The 18,592-nt window shown below is 33.2% G+C and overlaps 1 protein-coding gene across 1 annotated transcript in view; it reads left to right on the forward strand.

The window, feature by feature from the left end:
- Positions 1–18,592, forward strand: part of Cwc27 (CWC27 spliceosome associated cyclophilin) — a 245,486-nt gene that overhangs the window by 215,873 nt on the left and 11,021 nt on the right. The gene's annotated exons all lie outside the window — the stretch shown is intronic.

The raw sequence follows: 18,592 nt of genomic DNA on the forward strand, positions 1-18,592 counted from the left end.
AACAGTAAATCAATAATTTTTTGCACTTTCCCACAAACATTTTAAAACTCAGTAATCTATTTCATAATCCTTCTAACTTCCTCTTCAAGTTTATGATCTACAGGCTCCTAGCAACACATACATAGTTAATCTTATTTTTATCTTTGAATACTTTTCAGCTCTTAAAGACACTGATAAGAAATAAACTAACGACATGTACGTGTCCTATGCTTAGAACTTTATCCTATGCTGGCAAAAAAAAAAAAAAGAATAAGAATCATGTTTTCCCGTATCACAACCCTCTGTCCTCAAGTTGACTTCACATGCAGTATATTAGGCCTCCCCACACCTAACTGCCTCCACCTCCCTCTACATCCTGGCTCAGGCATGTTGTTGCAGACAAGCCAGCGTATCCCCCCACACATACACTCATGACTCACCCTCTGAACCATCAAATATGCCATTACCCCAACCCAGAATCATGGCCTCAGAGTCCCCTGCCAAACAGCATCTCCTCTATTTTAAACTGTTCAACACTCCCATCCTCCAGGAAACCAGTCAGCATGATTTGTTGAGCACTCACAAATCTGAGGTTGGAGGAAGGAGGGCTGGGACACACATTTAAAAAACATAAAAACACTTATTAGGGAAACATTTAAACTAATAAGATTCTGCAACTGCATATAACTTTAAGTAAAAGGGCTGAGAGGATTATGATTTGAATGGAATGAAGACATAGAACCCTGAAAGCACTTGTGTACTTCTCAATTAATATATAGTTTCCAAGCTATCTGGTTTATGATGCCAATTTTTATAAAATCCTCTATCTCTTGTGACAGGTTTCTTTTACTTATGTATTTATTTATGTTTAAATTTAAAGTTTCTTGAAGACAGAAGCTGGTTCCTTCCATAGTTCCAGGCCAAAGATGAAGGCTCAGTGAATGTTGATTGACCCATAGAGATAAATGCATATTTGCATAAAAGAACTTTCTGCTTTTTTTATATGACTGGACAGGTTTAGTTTTATTTTGGATTCCTTGAATATCTCAAAATATCTTTCAAATATTTTGGGTTCAGCCACCACACACACAAAAAATGTTTTGCCAAGTCCTCTTCCCCTTATTTTTGAATCCATATGCATTTTTTAAGGAAATATAACCCATGTGTTTCTGATTCATTTACACCTAACTCATCAAGATGGTGTTTTGTAAGAGCAGTTTGATGCCCAATAAGTTTTTTTAACCTTTTTATAAGCCATATAAGCCTATTTTTATTGAACAGAAAAGTCACCAACAAATTCAAACCCCAGAAGTTTCATTTGAAACTCATAACCCACAGGATTCAAGTTTATTTTCAACTTGGCAAGATCATTTTACTTCCCAAGGTTCTTCCTAGCCCCTTGGCTCAGTATTCTCACATTTTGAATTCTTCATTATCTTCACATATCAATTATGTATTTTTAAAAGTGCCATTCTTATTTTTGGTGGGATTTGATCATACAATCAATGTTCCACCTAACAACCTTATTAGAAAGTTGAACAAATGGGAAATCTTTGCCAGATGGGGGGAAAACAATCACTAGTCAGTGTTGGCTAATTCTTCATCTGAAGAAGAAAAAACGTCATAAAAGAGGGGGAAGTAAGTTAAAAGAACCATTAGCAGGTCTTTAGGGGGTTCACTTCTGCTTTCAGTTGCAGTCTCCTAAACAGAAAGTCAGATCTATATACTGTGTGCCTCCAGAATAATTTGGGTATTTTTTTTATTTGACATCTAATAAAAATACCTGTAGTGTTCAAGGCACTGTGCAGAATCATATAGAATACATAGGTACCTTATGTAATGCCTTCTTATTGCAATGTAGACCATTGGAATTTTATAACGTTATAAGCAATATCATTTCTGTTCATAAATAAATCAGCTCAGCTTTATCAAGTCTTTGGCAATTTATATCTTCTCTCATAAAGTATATTCTACTCAGGAAAGGAGTCTTGTATTCAAAATTATTTATAGCAAATATTATGAGTGGATGGCATGTGCATGTGTGTTATGCATAAATTACATGGTTCCCAGACTATTTTGTAGGTCATGGTTGCCATTTTTCTAAGAAGTCAGACAGCCAGTGTGCTGAACTACACTGTCAGAGTCTGTTATCTGAGGTAAAATGATTGCTTCTAAGACGTTTTTGTGTGTCCGCATGAGTGGCCACACATTGAGGGATCATTTTCATTTTCTGTCAAGATAGAAACCATTACCAATTTGTTATGTTTTCTTTTACTTGGCAAACTATTCTATTTGCATTTTTGGCTGGGCTGCTGTATTGGCATGGTATACAACGGACATTTGGGTACCATTCAGCAGCATTCTACTTTTTATGCAACAAAAGGGGGGGAAGGAAAAAAGTGGGAGGGGGAGAAAAAGAAAAGAAATCTGATTCTATTGTAAACAGTGTGTATGGTGCTTGATAATTATTCCCAGATTTCACTGTCTAACAAGGCATTTAAAGAAGTGTTATTAGTAGATCTAAGCTGAAATGCATGATACAAATTTTTTACTCACAATTACTAGTATCCTTCCTTCGTCCAGATATATATCGCCAATATTTGGTGGCATTGATGGCACTAAATTCTAGTTTAGCAGCTGGAGCAGTCTCTATGCCACTGTATTCCTTAGTCCCACTGCATCGGATCCAAGCATGGATTTTATAAAATGATTAGACACATGGCAGAAGTCATCAGCCAAAGGATTCATATGAACTTGTGGATGAAACCCATATGCCAGTTTGGGTTTGGTTAGATAAAGCTTGATGAGCTCAGAAAACAAGTTTTGAGCTATAGCTAACAAGGCAGTGGAGAAACATATAAAAGAGAAAGCCACCTGTTCCTTTATACAAAAAATTAGATCTGTAAGAGTAGACTGAAATCTTAAGAACATTAACTATTCAGTAATATATTCTATTGAAAATTTTTTTCCAGATTATCAAGTCTAAAATTGTCTTAAAACTTTGTATATGTATATATTCAACAAATATACGTGATAAAACAATAAATCATATGATGATCTATCTGCATTCTCCTCTTTCTCTTCCTTTCTCTCCCCTCCACCATATTTCTCCATCGTATATATAGTATTCAATATTATAAAAATTTGAGAAACCTTAACAATTGCATGGTTGCCTCAATTAAATATTTAATGATTATTATATAAGTAAAAAAATTGACTATAGAATAATTAGATTACCAGACCTTTCAAAAGAAATCAGCAAAAATCAACCAGAGACATAGTTCAGTGTAGACACCATATTGGTACATGACCCCCTTCTCCTTAGAATATTCTCTTGCTTTTGCTTATTAATCTCAGATTCAAAGACTAATACTATTAATTTGCACATAACAATTTATACTAAATATTTAAACATGTTTATATTATAAATTATACATGTGGATGCACATATACATTTAAAGCAGAATTGGGATCATATAGTACTACTACATTTATATTTATAACTTGGTGTTTTTTTTTTCCCTTAGCAATATATAGTGACTTCTTATACATAATTCTGATATAATTTTAATATATTATGTAGTAGTTCCATTATATAATGAACCACAATTTACTTGACCTCATTATTTTATATTTAGGCTCTTTCCAGTTTTTAACATAATAAGCAGTGCCAAAAGGAATATCCCTGTATCTATGTCATTGCCCATTTTTCTCAGGATAAATTTCTAAAACTAGATTTGCTTAGCCTGGGAGTATGAATGTTAGGCTTTGGCTAGATATTTTCAAATGGCTCTCCCAAAATGTCATTCCATTTATACTCTCAAATAAATATCATTTAAGACTTGCCTTTAGGTCAGTTAGAATCTCAAAAATTAATTAAGGCTCTTTGAAGTGCTTAGTGAAAGAGAATCACATTTTAGAAGAAATGCTTTTTGACTTTGGAAAAAAGAATTTTAAGTATACATATGATGTCGTTTGCTTCTGTTTTTAATAAAATTATACATGTTTTAATATAGATCCTCTTCTCAGGCATGTCATCATCTCTAAGGAGTCTTATTCTTGATTTTAAAAAACTCTCCAAGATTATCCTGAGTTAGAACTTTTGAGTCTGGACTTTTTTTTTTTTTTCCAGTTTTGTTACTACACCTTGGCTTGTGTTAAAAATCAGTTTGTTTCTGCTAAAGATTGAAATTTCGAGAACCCAAATTTAGCTTCAAGATATTATAAAGCCTTCCTCTGGAATTAGCATTGTGCAAAAATGACAAATGCCAGTTGTCTTGAGCATATGAAACAGTGAAATACCAACAATGCAGATTTTTTTTAAAAATTTATGGACTTTTAGATCCACCTAGTCAGATCTCATTATAAGGTGCCATTACAGACATAGCTTCATCTCATTGCTTTATGATGTATGTCATTTTATATCTCCTTTAAGAAGGCTTTTACCATCTCCAAGGTTATAAAGACAGCAACTGTTTTTTCTTAACAATTTTAAAGAAAGGTCTTGTAATTTTCTTCACATCTTTGCACATTTTCATTAAGTTTATTACCAGACACTCTACATTTCTGTTGCTGTTGTGAGCTATTTTTTCTAATACATTTTCCATTTGGTTGTTTCTGGGATCGAAGAAAGTTACTGAACTTCTTGTGTGTGAACAGTGTTTTGTATTCCCTCGTTAATCCTAACAGTTTCTTGGGTAATCCTCTGGATCCTCTTTTCTCCTTTCCCCTTAGGGAAGGAGTGTTGACATATCCTGTTGAGCCCATTCCTTCTCTCCCTGAGAATCTTTTTATTAGTTGAATCTATTTTATTAGTTGTGTCTTTCTGTTTCTGTCCCTCTCTCTTGCTCTCCTTTTTTTTTTTAGTTGTCCTCTTTCTCCTGTATCTTTCTCTCCTTCCTTAACTTCTCATCATCATTAAAACATGCTTATGTATCTCTCTCCCAACAAAAAACAAGGACTACCTACTCCTCTTCTCTCTCTCCCTGATCTTATGGGCAAAATTGTGCACTATTGTCTTCCCCCACTGTCTCCACCCAACTTGATTTATTTGGTTCATAGCACACTACTGCTCCATCAGAATGCCTGCCAATGTTATGAACCCCCTTTTCATTTAAAATCTACAGGAGGCTTCCCAAACCAGAGACATAGTTCAGTGTAGACACCGTATTGGTACATGACTCCCTTCTCCTTAGAATATTCTCTTGCTTTTGCTTATGTAAGAGCAATATAGCCTGATTTTTTTTCCCCATCTCTTCAGCCACGTCTTTCCATCATTATATGTTCTTCTCCCACTTCTTTAATGTCAGATTTCCTCTTTTCTGGAACCTCATGCTTTTTATTTTGGTCCTCTCATCCACTCAATCCTCACTGAGTGAGTGGACCTAGTTAGTCCACATAGTGATCTATATACTTACAGCAGTTCCTGCTAAACCTCCGCACAGACTTCTTTGCTAAACCATACAGCCAATATTCAGCTTCCTATTAAGCATCCCTATGTGGATATGTCCTAAGCAATTGGATGTTTCTTAAACACAACATACACATATCTGAGTTTATCAGCCCTTAACTTGCTCTTCCTGGCTTCTCTCAGTTTAAGCCCCCATTATCTCTTGTCTGAATAACTACATTTCTTAGCTGATCTCCTTGAAGTCATGCTCCTTTTTAGTCTATTCATTATTGTGCAGCCATATTGACTTTTCTTATTCACAGATTGGATCTTACTAGTCCTTCTTTAGAACTTTTCCTTAATTTCCCTTACCTTCAAGATAAACTCTACTCCTTTTAGCCTGATTTACAAGTCTCTCAAAGTCAGGCCTCTACTTGCCTGTCTTCCCTTGTCTCTCTGGGCCTAGCACATGTTGTCTCCTCTACTTAGAAAGCCTTGCTATCCCATTCCCTTTTTCCTCCTCCTTGATTTACCTCCCTGGCACTTTTTCTTGGGAGACTTAGCTTTAATGTCACCTTTGTTCCATTTGTTAAAAATTCTGTGTTTTCTCTAGTGAACCATCTTTGCAACTTTATCACATATCAGTTCAATATATTTATGTGGGTCTTTTGCCTGGGCTCTGTATTCTATTCCATCAATCTATATGTTTATCTTTTCACCAGTACCACATTAGCTTGATTGCTTCAGCTTTATAGTAAGTTTTAAAATCAGTTTGTCTATTGATAAAATAATAAGATTTTTATTTTTATAAAAAATTTTATTTAAAAATCTGCTAAGATTTTTATTTGAGTTTCATTAAGTTTATTGATCAGTCTGAAAAGAATTGACATCTTTTCTATGTTGATTTTTTTTTTCTGTGTTGAATTTTAGACCCTTATTTTCCTACAGGACCCTAGATTCTGTTATTTTTTTTTAAATCACTTTTCTTTCAATTCACAATGGACAGTTTCCAATAATCTGTCTTCAGGTTCACTAATTTATTTCTCTGTTACCTCTATTCTGTTACTGAGACCATCCTGTAGGTTTTCAATTTTGATTTAATTGTATTTTCCAGTTCTAAAGCTTCCATTTGTATCTATTTTTATGTTGAGGCTTTCTATTTTTCCATTTATTTCAAGAATACTTCTTCAAATAGTTTTACAATACCTGTTTTAAAGCCTTAATCAGTTAATTACAGTCTCTAACTCTGTGTTCCTGTCTATTGATTGTCTTTTCCCATACAGATTGAGATTTTCATAGTTCCTCATATGCTGAGTAATTTTTTTTATTGCATCCAAAGTAAGTTGAATATTATGGGTTTCTGGTCTTGTATAAATCCTATGATAATTTTGCTACAGTAGACAATCCATTTTAGTTCAGTCCACAAGTTCTAACCTGTTTTTGGTGAAATTTGGTTTCAATGTCAGTGTTTAATTTCTTTGCATTGCTATTTATGTCTGTCTTTCATAGAAACCACTGCAAGACTGGGACGTGGCTGTTGACTATCCCTTATTTAAGTTCTCCAAGTCTTTGGCATGAAGTTTAGAATTATAACTAACTTTATGTGGTCTCTTTCTTCACAATATCCTTAATATCTTCTACCATCCTGGGCCTCTCCTTTTCCACCCTCCAGCAAGAAATTTGGAGTATCATTTACACCATTCCACTGTGCACTTCCTGCACTGAACCCACATTCACCACTAAGCTGTGGTAGGAAAGACAGAGTGAAAAGAGCAACAATATTATTACACCTTCTTGGGGCATCAAAGCTGTTTAACAGTACTCCCTACCTCCTTTGGATATTCTCAAATCTGCACTGTGCTCCTGTTCTTTTAAGACTTACACATGACTAGTGATTTGTCTCACTGTGTATTGTGCTGAATTGTTTCACCCAGCCAGATGTTGTGTCTTGTCTCTTTCAGATAGTACCTATTAAGATCCATTTTTTATTGTCAGAAAACTCAGATGGTACTGAATTCTTAGCATGAATAATATTTTTTTCTTTAAAAAAAGTTTATTTTAATAGTTGGCTCTGAATTGATCTTAGTAAGAATAATGTATTTCTTGGGAAGAATATCAACCTCAGTTGTTGAAGAGCAGTACCTTAGTGCATCCTCAGATCACAAACAGTAATCACCAAACTGCTATGCTGGTCATTATCAAAAGGTGCCATACCAATGTGAACTATAAGAATCTCTTAACAGCCTTTAGTGAAATTGTATTTATGTGGATGGTATTTACTTGAAATTCAGGAAAATCGTGAAAAAATTATTTTGATACAGTGTAGGCCAGAAAAAGCTACAGTACAAGGGGCAAAGGAGGCTTGAAGATCATAAGACATGCTGACAATTAGCAGAAATTTCTGGAGGTATTTCTATTTCTGTGGGCTATGGAGGGATACAGAGGGCCCACTAAGAGATGGGAAATAGGATAATACCTGAAGTTTTAAATCAAATTAATAAAATGTATTTGGCTTAGTTAATCTGAACAAAGCAATACTGATAGTTCTCAGAGTCAAAAGGAGATTGTATTTTGTTATAAACATTTGTTAATAATCTCTAAAGAAGTTACTTTTTATTCACTAGTTACAAATCACTCCCCCTTGTTCTTTTTGGCAAGACTTGAGAACCCCTTAGCATTAGAATTTCAACTAAATGATCTGCAAATCACATATTCATTCATAAACTTATAGGGAATAATCTTTTCAGTAGTTACTGTAATTGTGCTTTATGTAGCCTTTCTTGGAGCTCTAGAGTTTGTGTTCAGATGCTGTACTTACCTCAGAAATTCTAATTTCCAGCTGAAAGGTAAATTGTCCTGTTGTCTTTCATTCAGATCTGAACCATTTGTATTCATTAAACTGCTACTGTCATAAAGACCTTACTACCAACCTAGATGTCCTTCAATAGATGAATGGATTAAAAAAATGTGGCATTTATACACAATGGAGTATTACTCTGCATTAAAAAATGACAAAATCATAGAATTTGCAGGGAAATGGATGGCATTAGAACAGATTATGCTAAGTGAAGCTATCCAGTCCCTAAAAAACAAATGCCAAATGTTTTCTTTGATATAAGGAGAGTAACTAAGAACAGAGTTGGGAGGAAGAGCATGAGAAGAAGATTAACATTAAACAGGGGTGATAGGTGGGAGGGAAAAGGAAAGTGAAGGGAAATTGCATGGAAATGGAAGGAGACCCTCAGGGTTATACAAAATTACATACAAGAGGAAGTGAGGGGAAAGGGGGAAAAAAAACAAGGGGGAGAAATGAATTACAGTAGATGGGGTAGAGAGAGAAGATGGGAGGGGAGGGGATGGGGGATAGTAGAGGATAGGAAAGGCAGCAGAATACAACAGACACTAGTATAGCAATATGTAAAACAGTGGATGTGTAACTGATGTGATGCTGCAATCTGTATACGGGGTAAAAATGGGAGTTCATAACCCACTTGAATCAAAGTGTGAAATATGATATGTCAAGAACTATGTAATGTTTTGAACAACCAACAATAAAAATTAAAGGAAAAATAAATAAATAAAGACCTTACTTATGTTTATCAATTAAGACCTCTAAATAATATGTCCTTTTTTTTTTTTTTCTTAAAAAGTACTTAAAGGGCTGGGCCTGTAGCTCAGTGGCAGAGTCCTTGCCTGGCACATGTCAGGCACTGGATTTGATCCTCAGCACCACATAAAAATAAATAAATTAAATAAAGGTATTGTGTTCATCTACAACTAAAATATTTTTTTAAAAAGTACTTAAAAACATGTAGGATGCATGGCAAGTAATTATATGTCCTCAAGTTTTATATGAATGTTTTTAATCTAATGAAACTAAAATCTTTCAGTGGCATTAATATTGTAGTCCAGTATTTTTTTATTCAAATAGGTCAAATTAATTAAGTTTGTATATTTTGAAAGCTATCCTCATTTGAATGATGTTCATGTAAATAATGCATGAGGTGTGTAATGTGAAATAAAGCTAGACATGACACTCATCTATATTATTGAAAGTCTAAAATCTTAAATGAGATAAATGTCATTGTGAGGAAGATTTCTGCTTAGAACAGACATTGGGAGGAAATGATGTGGTGCTTTCATAGTCATTGACAAGGAACCTTGCATTCACATAGAATCCTTAACTCTCCTGGTGTGGTTTCATCTTTCCCATATAACTTGGTACTGTTGTCCTCTTGTTACCTGAGGAAACTTGAGGTTCAAAGATCATAAGATGTAGTATTACTAACACACCAGGGGCAGGAATCCAGGGATGTTTTTGATAGTACTCTACAATGTCCTTCCATATTTTTTTAGGTATTTACTTGACCAAAGAGGTTTCTGAACTCTACTATCATTTGTTTAACCCAAGTTTGGTTCTTGTCAGTTCACTGCATTTTTAAAAAGTGGGAATTAAGTAAAGGATTAAAATGAACAAATTTGCCCTGCCCAAGTAGCATATATATTTCCATGGGCTCTTTTGGCATTTCTGAAGAGTTTAATGAAAATTTTTTTCATTTCTTTTGAAACTACTCATTTAGTATATTTTTAAGCAATCATAAGTTATTCAGATTAATTAGTAAAATATACAAAAACAACTGATATTAGGAATCACTCATACTTCATTTTTAAATCAAATATACATCCTTTTCATTATTTTTTACTCTTACACTGGTAATAGGAGATGAAGATGACTATGGGTCCCATCAGTTTATACTTGAGGCAAGCACTCTACCAATTGAGCTATATCCCCAGCCCTTTGTTTATACTTGAAACAAATATTTGCACGTGCTATATTTCAAGCACCCCTACTGCCTTTATTCTGTTGCCTCTCATTTAACCTTCACAATTCCATCAGATAATTATTATTTCATACTGTAAATGAGAAAGTGAGTTGAAAGAAATTAGGTTATTTGCCCCAAATTACATGGTAATAAGTGGTCAAACTGTCTGTCACAATTCAGAAGAGCCCATGCTACTTCCAGAACTCCAGATTTGACCAACAGTGATTCTAACATGAAGTAATAATCACTAGGATAAGAAACTTGACTGAACTTGACTTTGAGAAGCCTTTGATTCTAAACAATATTACCTATCTTGAAGAACAGGTTATTGCCACTATCCCTCATTCCCATCTTTGAAATACTGTGCACATTCTTTTAAATGAAGCACCATGGAGGCTCCCTTTGAAACAATCATTCTTTTTTCCCCTGAGAGTTCTGAGATCAAAACCTACTCTGTTATCCCACATATTGAATTATCACATAATCATACACTGGGCTATCTAATAAAACTACCTGGGTTCAAGTCCCTGCTCTGACAACAACTGCTGAACGACCTAAGTAAGCAGCCTGACACCTAAGTCTCAGTTGCTTCACCTGTAAAGTGAAGATAACAATACCTATCTCAGCGTTACTAGAATTGAATGAGATAACTTACATAAAACACTAAGAATCAGTGTCTGACTCTTAGAAGAAGCTTTGGACATTCTAAACTAAATTGACAAAATGTTATTTATACAGTCCTCTTGATCTAATAATTTCAAAGTAATATATGAAGAAAAGACAAATGTTAATTTACATCAATTGCTATCTATAACCTAAACGGAATGGGGACATATTTGTTAAATTCACTACTAGTGCTCAATGTTTTATTTTATAAAATGCTGATAAAAAGAGAATAATATAGCCTGTTTGTTTTTTTGTTTTGTTTTGTTTTGTTTAAAAGCATGTTCTTTAGCTGAATCCAGATTATAAACTGCTAATGTTGGCAGAATTTCGCTAATACACATTTAGCATTCATAGAAAAGGAGGAGGAGAATGGGCAAGATTACCTTTTTTATGTTGGGAATATAGAGTGATATATTATGGACTTCCTGCAGAATCTTTTTTTTTTTTTTAATTTTACCTGATAGGAACATTGTGAAACAGGAAAAAAAAAATACTCTACATGCATGAGTCATTCACTTATATTAGAAAGTTTAAGGAGCAGAGGTCCTTGGGATTGGCATGATAATATAGTTTTTTTTTTAAAAAAAGTTCTTTCATGATGATTGTTATAGATAGTAACAAAACCAGTGCAAAATGAGTTACCCTGGTACATAGGCAACAAAGATATTATCACCAAATGTTCTGATCTTTTAACTATGTCTAAGAGAAAGTTAAAGAGTACTTAAAACAGGATAGAAAAATCCAAGTGGTAAGATTCCAAGTGAAGTTTAGTGAGATCAGTGCATAGTTTCTACATAGTTGTTTGTACTTCTTCATAGGCAATTTTAAATAATGCATCAACTTCTTTATAGTTATTAAATGAAATAAATACTGTTATCATACTAATTTTTCAAATAACAATCTGTTTATAATACATGTTCATTTTTCATATCATTATTTATTCTTCACATCTCATTTGATGTCTGTAATATTCTATCATGCAGATATAGCATAATTTAATGTGTATCCTTTTGGATAAAATTAATTTCATGTTTTATTGTAAAACTTTCATCAATGAATAAAATAGTAGTTAAATATTTTATAAATCCATTATTAAGCTAAAAGGAAATCAAATTGCTGAGTCAGGTAGACTTTTTTTAGGGGAAAAATTTAATTAAGGTATAATTTACAAATGAGAAAACACAGTTGTTTTCTGTTCACTTTGAAGAAGTGAATTATATACAATTGCCAAAATTTGTAAACCCACCAGAACAAGATATAGAACATTTGCATCACACTAAGAAAGTTACCTCGAGCCCCTTCCCAGCTGATGCCTGCCTGGCCAGTTTCTAATTTCTGTATGCCTTTGGAAACACTTTCTTTCACTATATTATATTCTAGAAAGTTGCATCATTTATACCTATACAAGGATTGTATGGAATTACTGGTTTCTCCTTACCCTGGGAATTGTGTGTGTGTGTGTGTGTGTGTGTGTGTTGTAGCATAGATTGAAGATATAGATTTACTGGTCCTTGCTTATTTCTACCTTATATTAATTTGTATTTCTTTGTTTACTGGCCAAGTTGAACTTTTTCCAATATGTCAACTGATTATTTGTATATCATTATTGTGGCGGTGGTTGTTAATTGTCTGGTCTGTTATGTTTATATATTTCTTATTTGCCTTATAAAAGCTCTTAAATGTGAAATATTTTGTTGTTGTTTTTGTTCAAAATAGTTTTACCAGTTTGTCATTGCCATATAATTTTCTTATGGAGATTTTTGTTTGTTTTGAATGTGGACTTTTAAATATTTGCATTGCCAAATCTGCCAATATTTTCCTGCATGTTTTCTGCCTTCTATTATTCTTAAGGCCTTCAAAATCCCAAGTGTACATAGTTAAGTCTTTCTCTCAAGTATTTTATTTATATATATATATATATATATATATATATATATATAAAACATTTATTTATTTATTTATTTATTTATTCATTTTTATGTGGTGCTGAGGATCGAACCCAGAGCCCTGTACGAGCTAGGCACGCGCTCTACCGTTGAGCCACAACCCCAACCCCTCTCTAGTATTTTTATTGTTTTATTTTTAATTTTCAATTTACATCAAAAACCCACCTGGATTTGATTTGGCATATTAGGTCAATATTATAACTTTTTTTCTTTTTCTAAATTGTTAACCACCATAACTAAATAATCCTGTTTCCCTCACCAATATCAAATGTGTGCTTTATTATAGAGTGAGAGCTTTATGTATACTTTGGGGTTGGTTTCATTGTTTTACTTTTTTTTACACTGATGTTTTTTTCTGCCTATTCCTATGCTTGCTTATTGTAGCAGTATAATACTGTTTAGTATCTGGTAAGGCAAGTTGGACCTTTATTATTCTACATTTATATTTTTAGTTTCAAAGCCTGAGTGGATAATATGCTACATTCTTATTTTCTTTTAGTTATCCACACCTGGAAAAAGCTTAGACAATAGACCATGGAATCAATAAAAAGGCCCCATTATTTAACAGGTGGCCACTACCTGAATTGCAGCCCCAGTGCCAAGAAGGAAATAATTAGTCTTTAGACAAATCCTTCAAAGTAATGGAAAAGATCGCATATGGAAAATAAGTAGCATGAGGAATAAAAAAGAATGAAATCTAGCATGTTTGATTGCCTTTTACTGGTATAGAGGTATATAAGTGTTTTTATGAGAAATTTGATCAGAAGTTTTTCCATTTCCCTACCCACTGACCAAAAACATGAAAGATTAACAAAGTCTCAGAATATGTACCATCTCAATTCCTTCTATTTTATCTGATATGAATCCCCAGGACATGTTTAGGTGGCCATGTAGAAATGCAAGCTACAAATTGCTCTCTCAAAGACTTTGTTACTCTCTAAATTAGCTGCCATTTGAAGTAAGAATATCCCTCCTCTCTTGTATTAATGCAAATAATCAAGTTAAATATATCAATAATATTTAGTTCTTTCTATATAGATAATTCATTTGACCATAATAAGCAACTATTACAATTGAGTGCTGGTTTTTTAGTAGAAATAGAAGTCAAAGTAAGAAGCTAGTATCTACTGAACATTTACAAAGCAAATTTCTTTTAAACCTGTAAGGTAGATATTGTTACTGTGTCCATATTATATGGGCAGAAATAGAGGCACAGATAAGTAACATGGATAAGTTCTCATAGCTAGGAAGTGGTAGAGTTCAGAAATAGCCAATCATGCATGGCTCAGCAGTTTGGTTCTATTTATTTTCAAAGTCATTCTGTCTCATTTGAGATTTTGTATTGTTTACATGTAATATCATCACACTTTATGCTATTTTTTAAAAAAAGCATTACTAGCTTATCTGGTGAAACTTAATGTGTCCACGTTTTCTTAGTATTATATATCAGAGGTTATCCCACCCACGTGACAATTTCTCTGAGATAGCCTGCATATTTTTCATGTTTTCTAATACAGCTGGTTTGTTGTTGATGTTGTTGTTGGTGGTGGTGGTGGTATTAAACTGTCATAATAAGCCCAAACAAGTGACTCTTAGTCAAAAATTGTCTAGCTCCTTTTAAATCTTGGAAGATATGAAATTTCATCTCTCTCATGTGTTAGTCCCTGTATTATTTGAAGGATTAAAATTCAGAAAGTTATTTTAAAAACTTCTTTAACTTAAACAAGAAGCTCTTGCCACATTTATTCATAATTTTTCAGAGGAATATAAATAGTAAAGTGACTATGAGCATGGGATTTGGAGTCAGACCTGAATTTCAACCCCAGCTTGAAAACTCACTAGCTTTGTGATCTCAAGAAAATTACACAACTTTTCCAACTCTGTTCTTCAAAGTGTAAACTGAGGATAATAACAGCACCTTTTTGATAGGTCAGGTTATGGATTAAATGAGATGCAATTTTAAGGATTATTGTAGGGTGTCTGAAACAATCCATGCTCTACAAATGTTCTATTGTTCTCATCTTTGTTGTCATTGTTATTTTTAAAATTTAACACTGTCAGTTGATCGATCAAGATACTGATTGGAATTTGTACCATTTCTATAATGTTTGTCCATTTTTACAGTCTTTTCTTCATTCATAATTATTCATAGTGGTCAGTGTTAGTTTAGTGTCTATCATGATTCTCACATTCTGAGATAAAAGAAATTTGAATTTTGATATTTTTTTCAGTGACTAGTAATGCCTCCATTAATGAAATGTTGGTTTTTCCTTGAGGCTAATACTTAAAAAAAAAAAAAAACTTGGGCAAAGCACATATGAAGGAATAACCTATAAAACAGAATATCATTACTTTGTAGAACATAGAATTATAAGCTCAGTGTAATATAAATGTTTTTATTCCATCCCTCTCTCTTAGCCAAGTTCTAAGGTAGTGATAAAATGAAGCAAAGGAATATGATTCTCCTGTTAGTGTTCATTTTATACAGGACTATAAATAGTGCTTCAAGAAAACCAATGTGGTTCTTTATAAATAGGATTTTGTCCAAGTTGCTGACCTGGAATGGTGATTGTTTTAATTCTGAGCTGTATAGCTGTTAGTCCCTGAAGTCACCTGTTTTTTTGTTTTGTTTTGTTTTGTTTTTTCCTGGATAAAAAAAGAAGCTCTTCTGTATTCTCTGTGCTTTCATATGATTTGCCCTAAAATAAGTTTCTATCACATTAGAGAAGCTTTCTTTGTTCACAATCTGAGAGACAGGCAGCCAGCCATGTGCCCAGGCTGATTACCAGGCCTTTTTGATTTCGAACTCCATCGAACACATCTATGTTGTGCTATTACTCCACTGGCCATAGATTACATATTATTAGCTAAGCAGTTGGTTAAACCCCAGGCAGGTGTAAGAATACATATGACAGATTTATTCTGGAAAATTTCTTAAATCTTTCCACCTGTGCCCTGCTGAGTGATAAGCATATTAGATAGTCAAGAAAGCCAAGAAACTGTATTCCCCTATTTCTGGAGATATTTTGAAAATTACATCTTTCACATTTAGTCCAACAATACTCATTATTTACCAAAGACATTCTGTAACATAAGGATTTTTTTCCTTAACTGAGCAAAACAAAGACATTTTTTAGAGTTGGCTTTTCAAAACCCCAAACTGAGGGGGCAATATTAACATTCCTTTAAAATTCAGAACAAAGGAGTTTTTTTTCCATGTAGTGGTGAACTGTAAAAGAAAATCCATTGGTTTTCATCTTTTTTTTTTCTTTTTCCAAAGGTCTGTGTCTATTTTTCTTTTTGCTTGACTTTTCAAATGTTCTATTTTCCTATCCTTGTTTTTGTTTGCTCAAGTATTTTAATTTTTTGCTCCTATTTTTTCCTGTCAATTTTTAAATCTCTCTTCTGATTTTTTTGTTTGTGCTTTTTAACCATTTCTGTCTGCATTTTCTCTGCTGCTTTTAAGCTATTGTCTCTGTTGTCTCTTTAAGAAATTCTTCCTTTGTCTTTACTTTTCTTTCTTGATTTCTTTTCTTCCCTTGACCTCTCCTTTTTCTCAGTCATCTCTCTCCTGTACCACCTGCTCTGCTAGACGTGAACAGTATCACTGACCTCATTTTTCTTAGGATTTTTTTTTAATATACATTGATCTCTAGACTCATTCATGTTTTGTCTATCTGTCCCTCTCTCTTCATATGAGCTACTATTTTTGCTGTTCTCTACTTAATGTTGAAAAAAGATTTACACCTTTCTTTTTCACATGTGCTGGTTCTTAAACCCTCTACTATCTAATTCCTATAGATGCTTGAACATGTGTGAAAAGAGAGCCCTAAGTTACTTGTAATTACTGATGGAGAAAGCCCTAAGATTAAAAATTCATAAGGTTTTTACCCATAAATTACATTTTGATAGTAAAAATGAAGAAGTGAAACCATACAATCAATGTTTCTAAACATTCTAGAAATCATAAGAAAATGTCAAAAAATTTTAAACAAAAAAACCATTCATATGCTAAATAGTAGCGAAAATATGAACTGAGAATAACAGAAGAAAAATGGTTATGATATTTGGGTTAATAATGTTATTCTTTATATATCTGGTTTAATTCACTTGAAGTGAATCTTGGAGTTTGTGATTTTTGAATTAGTTGTGCTTTCTTAGCACAACTATTATAATAAGCACCAAATGTTTGTTAGCATAGTTATCAAATTCTCTAAAAACTATTTTGATACTTATTTTCCACTAGCCGCAAAAGTACCTATAAAAGTATCAGTTGTATTTAGGCTTCCAGATTTCCTAGGCTGTAAACTAGAACTCTGACTTCACTTGGTAGCTAACTCTATGATCTTTGATGGCTTTCCTTCAGGAGATTATCTGTAAAATGGAATAGAGAAAATTAAACTACTTGCATATATAAAAATCCAAGACTATCTACCAAAAGTTCTCACAGTTCATTATTTTAGCCAGTTACAAAATAAATAACAAAAGTCAATAATTGCTCAGAAATAACCACTTAAAATCAGAATATTCTTAAAAGAATCTAATTTGACAAATATAAATTATCTAGAAATAAATAAATAATTTTCAGAACCTTTATGTAAATGAATAAAATTGCACACTATTATGGAAAAAGATATACTATGTTTCTAAAATAGTTCTCACTTTATAAAAACCAAGTTACTTCAGAATTATTCTATAAACCTAATATAATCCAAATAAAAATACCAGTAGAAAGAAAGAGAAGAGGAATAAAAATAGCCAAGAAAATTTTAAATAAAAAGAATAAGAGAGGGCTGGGGGTGTAGCTTAGTGATAGAGCATTTGCCTAGCATGCAAACTCTTGGGTTAGATCCCTAGCACCACCAAAAAGAATAAAGGAAGTCACCGTGCACTCCTTTGGTGTACGTTTTGCACAGTGACTTCCTTCTAAAGAGGACAATGTAGAAGACAGGAGAAAAGAGTAACAATACAGTGGAAACACACAAGAGGCACTACCTCAGCAAGGTGATTAAGGTTCACATCAGCAATCATAATTTCTGCTGATATTGTCTACCCTAGATATAATGTGATGAAAATATACTTTAATGGCTCTTTATATCTGGGATCTAGCTTCCAGTAACACATAAACCATCATGAGAGAAATATTAAATTGCAGTGGTGAAGCATTCTGATAAATACCAGTATGCTTCAAAAGTGCCAAGATGATTTTTTTTAAAAAGGAAATTTTGATAAATTGCCACAGCTGAGAATAACCTAAGGAGACATGACAAGTAATGAATGAGATCCTGGAACAGAAAAAAAAGGACATTAGGTAAAAACAAAGTATGTTAGTGTGCTGAGACTGCTATATAACAAGATAACACTGATTGGCTGACTTTGATAACAGACATTTATTTTCTCACAGTTCTTTAGGCTGGAAGTTCAAGAACAAGATGCTGACCAGGTTGAATCCTGGTGAGGCCTCTCTTCTAGGCTTTCAGATAACCACCTTCTCTGTGTCCTCATAATGACCTTTTCTCTGTACATAAGTGTTCCTGGTGTCTCTTCCTCTTCCTATAAAGACATGAGTTCTGTTAAATTAGAGGTCCACCTTTATTACCTCATTTAAACTTAACTACCTCCATTAAAGAAAGGCCCTATCTCCAAATATAGTCATTCACACTAGAAGTTGCGGCTCCAACATAAGAATTTTGCAAGGATACAGTTCAATCCAAAGCACTTAGGAAATCAAAATAAACTATGTGCTTTACTTAATAATAACATCTATATTGGTTCATGAAGTATAACAA

Source organism: Marmota monax, unplaced genomic scaffold (genome assembly GCF_021218885.2).
Source record: "Marmota monax isolate L192 unplaced genomic scaffold, Marmota_monax_Labrador192_F-V1.1 WCK01_AAM20220418_F8-fsc00130, whole genome shotgun sequence".
In the NCBI taxonomy this organism is placed as follows: domain Eukaryota; kingdom Metazoa; phylum Chordata; class Mammalia; order Rodentia; family Sciuridae; genus Marmota; species Marmota monax.